The sequence below is a fragment of the Ctenopharyngodon idella genome, chromosome 21 (genome assembly GCF_019924925.1).
Source record: "Ctenopharyngodon idella isolate HZGC_01 chromosome 21, HZGC01, whole genome shotgun sequence".
NCBI lineage: Eukaryota > Metazoa > Chordata > Actinopteri > Cypriniformes > Xenocyprididae > Ctenopharyngodon > Ctenopharyngodon idella.
Window position 1 is genome coordinate 16008481 of NC_067240.1, and position 6965 is coordinate 16015445.

The window sequence follows — 6965 nt, forward strand, 5'->3', positions numbered from 1 at the left end:
TTTTTCAGATCTTTCGATCTAATGGACAAAATAAGCTCACGCAATACATATGAATATGCCCAGAGATCATGGAAAAACATATAGAGAGCAGCAGCTGTCGTTTCTGCTCTGATAGCCGCAATACCATGGTGAATGTGGTGAGTGTGTGTTAGAAATCAGGAATGGTGAGAGAACATTGTGCTTGGTACATTTTCATCTTAAAACCAAACTTGGGTCTTCAGCCGACAAAGTTTAAATAGGGTCCAATGTATAGGGGTTCATTGGTGCCAAGAGTGCAAATGTTGGGCTGAGGACAAAGTGAAACTTGTATTGTTCTCTGATGAGTCCACCTTCGCTGTCTTTTCCACATCTGTGGGAGTTATGGTGTTGAGAAGCCCCAAATAGGCTTAACACCCCGACTGTTGTGTGCCCAGAGTGAAGCACGAAGCATGGCGGTGGATTAGTGATGGTTTGGGCTGCAATATTATGGCATTGCCTACTGTGTTTAATGGGGACGGCACTGCCAAGGACAACCGAACCATTCTGGAGGACCATGTGCACTTAATGGCTCAAACTTTGTACCCTGAAGGGGGTGCCGTGTATCAGAACAATAATGCACCCAGCAAGACTGGTGATAGAGTGGTTTGATGAACATGAAAGTGAAGTTGAACATCTCTCATGGCCTGATCAGTTGCCAGATCTGAATATTTTTGAGCCACTATGGGGTATTTTGGAGGAGCAAGTCAGAAAACGTTTTCCTCCACCAGCATCACATCATGACTTGGCCACTGTTCTGGAAGAGGAATGACTCAAAATCCCTCTGGCCGCTGTGAAGGACTTGTATCTGTCATTCCCAAGATGAATTGATGCTGTATTGGCTGCAAAAGGAGGCCCTACACCATACTAATAAATTATTGTGGTCTAAAAACCAGGTGTTCCAGTTTCATTGTCCAACCCCTGGACAGTGTTAATATGCAGGAATTTTCCATATTGATTTTTCACGTGTTGTAGCCATATTTTGAATTATACGTATGTTTTAGACAGCAAGAAAAAAAACTGATAGAAAATGTAAAGGTAATTTTCTGCCAGAACATTATCAGTAAATGCAGTGCAATTCGTAATTCAAAATACGGGTAAAACACCTGCAAAAAATCAATACGGAAAATTTCTTCATATTAACAAAGTACAATGGGCCGCATTTTTAACAGACTTTTTCCATTAGAATGTACCAAAAATACTTCCCAACAGTTCTAAAATATAAATCACCATAAAAAAAATGTGGATGTACTTTTTCATTAATGAAATTGTGTGTATAGGACATGGTGTATAATTAAAGAATGTTAGGTTACAGAAATTCAATTTAAACAAGGAAAAGAATGCTCTACAAGGAAATTTGGTAATTAAGTCTCAAAATATAATTAACAGCAGCTGAGTTATTCATAGTAATTTGCATAACATCTGTCTTATCCAAATGATCTCAATCTGCTAATTACTGCTCATTTATTGTGTCTGCTTCGTTAATGTGCCCTGAGACAGAGTGAAGTGAACGTGACTTCAGGTTGCTCGGGTGCTGTCTTGCACAACTCCAGAGCTTTCGGCTGTCCGACTTTTGTCAGTATTTCAGGCTCATGATTAAACAAAGGGGTTTTCATGTTGCAACTTTGATCAGAAGAGAACTGCGAATTTTTCCAATGTATTCATGATGAGGCCTGAAGCTGATGGACAGTTATTTAGAAGAATTATTGCTTAAACAGTGAAAACATGTTATTTTTTAGGTTTTCAACACTTTTTCAAGACAACACTGGTCTTTTCTTAAACAATAAATGTTAGGAGGGCAAAGCTTTGGCCATGCAAAAAGTATCATGAGCGAGTTATTGTTACAGGACAGAAGGGAGCGGAGACACAGGTAAGGATTAACAGGTTTATTTCAGGTAAAGCAGAGCGTGAGAAGAGTGCAGGTGAGTGATGGCAGATGACTGGGTCAATGAGCCGATGAACTGGAACTGATACTTGTCTGTGTTCTCTTAGGGAGCGTGGATGCCGGGAGACGTGGAGCAGACGAACACACAGGAGAAAGCACAGGAGACGAGGAGACACTGGGAATCACTGTAGACGCTGGAGACAGGTAAGTAGTCGAGTAAGGGAGTCCTGGAGGTAAGTGAACACTGGTATGTGTTAACGAGACCGGACAGTGACTGAGTGAACTGGCGTGACTTTTATGTGGCTGTGGTGATGATTGTGAATGAGCGTCAGGTGTGGCTTGTCAGTACTCAGGAGAGGGAGTGCGATGTGATTGGGTGAGTGTAGAGCCTGGCGTGTCTGTGACATTACCCCCCCCTCCACGGTCCGCTCCTGAGGACCGCGGACCCCGACGTCGTGGTGGTCGACCTCTGCCTCGGGGGGCTGGCTTGCTGGGGTGTCTGGCGTGGAAGTCGTCAAGGAGGCTGGGATCTAGGATATCATTCCTCGGGACCCATGAGCGTTCTTCGGGACCATAGCCTTCCCAGTCGACCAGGTATTCAAGGGACCCACCACGACGTCGGGAGTCCAGGATATCTTTCACCTGGTAGGCTACCCCGTCTTCTGCGATGAGTGGAGGAGGGGGATCTTCGGGGTCGCCAGGCTCTGTGGAGGGAAGAACAGAGGGATGGTGAGGCTTCAGGAGTGACACATGGAAAACTGGGTGAATGCGATACTCAGGGGGGAGTTGCAGGTGATAGGTGACGGGGTTGACTTGCCGGATGATGGTGAAGGGGCCAACGAACCTAGGACTCAGCTTCCTACAGGGCAGGCGCAGCTTGATGTCCCGGGTTGACAGCCAAACCTCCTGCCCTGGTTGGAAGTTGGGTGCGTGGGAGCGTCGAAGGTCGGCTGTCAACCTGCGCCTGCGTAGGGCTCGCTGGAGTTGCAGATGTGCTGAGTCCCAGACCCTCTCGCTCTCCCGGAACCAGTAATCCACCGCCGGAACGTCTGATGGTTCCCCATCCCAGGGGAAAAGTGGGGGCTGGTAGCCGAGCACGCATTGGAAAGGTGTAAGGCCTGTAGTGGGTTGACGAAGAGAGTTCTGGGCGTACTCGGCCCAGCCCAGGAACTGGTTCCAGGAGTCCTGGTGGCCGTGACAGAAGGTACGTAGGAAACGGCCGATCTCCTGTATCTTCCTCTCCGTCTGCCCGTTCGTCTGTGGATGGTATCCGGAGGAGAGACTTATGGTCACACCTAGGAGTTTGAAGAAGGCCTTCCAGACTCGGGAGGTGAATTGGGATCCACGGTCTGATACAATGTCTTCAGGTAATCCAAAGTAGCGAAATACATGGTTGAATAATAGTTCTGCCGTTTCCATGGCAGTGGGGAGTCCAGGCAGGGGAATTAAACGACAGGACTTGGAAAAGCGGTCGACGATTACCAGCACACATGTGCATCCATCGGAGACAGGAAGGTCGGTGATGAAATCCACTCCTAGGTGCGACCAGGGACGAGTGGGAACGGGCAGAGGCTGGAGTTTTCCGGAGGGAAGATGGCGTGGACTCTTGGAGACGGCACATTCCCTACACCCTTGCACGTACCTTCTGACGTTGGATGTCATGTTGGGCCACCAGAAGCGCTGTTTTAACAGCGAGAGGGTTTCGTTGACCCCGGGGTGGCCAGTGCCCAGTGAAGTATGGGTTGAATGGATGAGGGGTGTGCGTCGTGACCGGGGTACATACTTCAATCCGGGGGGACAACCCGGCGGAATGCTGGTGGAGGCATTGGACTCGGGGAGCGTCTCTTCCGACCAGGAGATGGGACTCACTACGAGTCTTTCGGGGATGATGGGCTCTGGATCCTCGTTGCTCTCGTCGAGGCTGTGGATACGAGATAGAGCATCGGCTTTCACATTCTTCGATCCGGGACGGTAGGAGATGGTGAAATTAAATCTCGTGAAGAACAGAGCCCATCTGGCCTGGCGGGGGTTTAGTCTCTTGGCTTCTCGTAAGTATCCTAGGTTCTTGTGGTCTGTTAAGACTACAAAAGGGTGTTTGGCTCCCTCAAGCCAATGCCTCCATTCCTCTAGGGCAAGTTTGATGGCGAGGAGTTCGCGGTTGCCGATGTCATAATTAACTTCCGCCGGGTTGAGCTTCCTGGAGAAGAAAGCGCATGGATGGAGTCTGCTGGGATTCCCCTGCTGCTGGGATAATACCGCTCCCACTCCGGTGGTTGAGGCGTCAACTTCGACGATGAAGGGGAGCTCTGGGTCAGGGTGAGCCAGGAGGGGAGCGGTCGTGAAGGCGGTCTTGAGGGCCTCAAAGGCTTGGGTGGCTGCTGGGGTCCAGGACAGAGACTTGGGCTTACCACGGAGGAGGTTGGTGAGTGGACCGGTGATGGAACTGTAGTGCTGGATGAAACGGCGGTAGAAGTTGGCAAATCCTAGGAATCTTTGTAACTCTTTAATAGTGGAGGGAATGGGCCATTCTTTCACTGCTGTGACCTTCCTCTCGTCCATGCGGACGCCACTGTGGTCGATGTTGTAGCCGAGGAATTGCACGGAAGGCTGATGGAAGGTGCACTTCTCGGCTTTCAGGAAGAGGTGGTAATCTCTCAGGCGTTGGAGGACCTCCGCAACGTGTCGGCGATGTTCGGCCAGGCTCCGGGAGTAAATCAAAATGTCGTCAATGTAGACCAGGACAGACCGGTGCAGGAACTCCCGGAGCACCTCATGCATGAAGTCTTGGAATACGGAGGGGGCGATGACCAGGCCATACGGCATAACAAGATATTCATAGTGGCCGGTAGGTGTCACGAAGGCGGTCTTCCACTCGTCCCCCTCACGTATTCTGATGAGGTTGTACGCGCTGCGGAGGTCCAGCTTGGTGAACACAGTGGCGCCGCGTAGATGTTCCAGGGCTGCTGGGACGAGAGGAAGGGGGTAACGGAACTTTACGGTGATTTGGTTGAGTGCTCGATAATCAATGCAGGGCCGCAAGCCTCCGTCCTTTTTGGCCACGAAGAAAAAACTAGAAGCAGCAGGGGAAGTGGACGGTCGGATGTAACCTTGCTTGAGAGCCTCGTCGATGTACTCCTCCATGGCTTTCTCCTCCGGGACGGATAGGGAGTATATCTTCCCTCTGGGCACTGGCTCACCTGGGATGAGGTCAATGGCACAGTCCCATGGCCGGTGAGGAGGCAGCTTGGAGGCTTGCTTAGGACAGAAGACATCTCTGAAGTGGGAGTAACAGGCTGGGATGTCCGTGGAACGTTTCTCGAGAGGGCTTTCCACTGTGGTAGCCCCGACTTGGATTTCATGGGAACTTGGAGAACTGGACGCTGGGAGTTCGGGAAAACAGTCCTGGAAACATTGGTTACCCCACTTCAGGATCTCTCCTGTCCTCCAGGAGATGGTGGGGTTGTGCTGCTCAAGCCATGGGCGCCCTAGGATCACGTCAGATGTAGACTCCTCCAGAACCAGCAGCTGAATCTCCTCGGTGTGGAGCACTCCCACTTGGAGACGGAGAGGTCCCACGCTGTAACGTACCTTCCATAAGGGTTTTCCTGTTATCGCGTGGATCTGGTAGATCTTCGGCGTTGGGGTGGTCTTGAGACGCAGCTGGCGACAGAGGGCTCCGGAGATGAAGTTTCCAGCTGACCCAGAATCGAGGAGCGCACTGGCTGGAAGACAAAGTTCAGCAGCAGTAAGTGTTACTACAATTGTGAGTGGTTTCATTTTATTCAGAGTGGGCAGGACGGCACTCACCAAAAATCGGGCAGGACGTAAAGGGCATTCAGCGATATAATGCCCGGCACCACCACAATACAAACAGAGATTCTGGGTCAGCCTCCTCTGTCGCTCAGCTGCTGAAAGGCGTGAGTGCTCAATTTGCATGTTGTCGTTTGCTGGTTCTGGGGAGCTGACGGACTCTGGCTGGCGGGAAATGGAGGGGAATAGCGGCTGGCCCTGGTGCTCTTCTAAGCACAGCTGCATACGAGTGGCGAATCTGATAGACAGCTGAATGAATTTCTCGAGCCCGATGGAATCCTCGTATGCAGCGAGATGCAACCGCACGCGGGGATCGAGGCCTTGACGATACGTGGTTATCAAGGCCTGCTCATTCCAGCCACTAGCAGCAGCGAGGGTACGAAACTGGAGGGCATAATCAGACACAGTTAGTGCACCTTGCTTTAAATTGCATAATCTCTCACCAATCGACGAGTCCCAGGCGGGCTTTCCAAAAACTTCCTTGAAGTGGGTTGTAAAACTTGACAAGGATGATACAACGGGGTTGTTTAGGCTCCAGAGAGGTTCAGCCCATCGCAGTGCTTTCCCGTGAAGCTGAGAGATTATGAAAGCCACTTTTGAACGATCGTCAGGATATAAGTGCGGTTGCATCTCCAGGACCAGCGAACATTGCAGGAGAAAACCGTTGCAATCCTCCGCCAGACCAGAGAAGGGCGCCGGTTTGGCCATGGGACTGGCGACCACGGGAGGTGAAGGAGCTGTGGCGGTGGATGCGGAAGTGTTCGCTGGTGGCGTTGTCATGGAGGTGCTGGTGAAGGTGCGACGAAGTGCATCGACCAGCTCTTGAATGGGATCCGGGGTGCTCATGCTGTTACCTGGACGGTGTTGGTCCGGTCTTCTGTTACAGGACAGAAGGGAGCGGAGACACAGGTAAGGATTAACAGGTTTATTTCAGGTAAAGCAGAGCGTGAGAAGAGTGCAGGTGAGTGATGGCAGATGACTGGGTCGATGAGCCGATGAACTGGAACTGATACTTGTCTGTGTTCTCTTAGGGAGCGTGGATGCCGGGAGACGTGGAGCAGACGAACACACAGGAGAAAGCACAGGAGACGAGGAGACACTGGGAATCACTGTAGACGCTGGAGACAGGTAAGTAGTCGAGTTAGGGGGAGTCCTGGAGGTAAGTGAACACTGGTATGTGTTAACGAGACCGGACAGTGACTGAGTGAACTGGCGTGACTTTTATGTGGCTGTGGTGATGATTGTGAATGAGCGT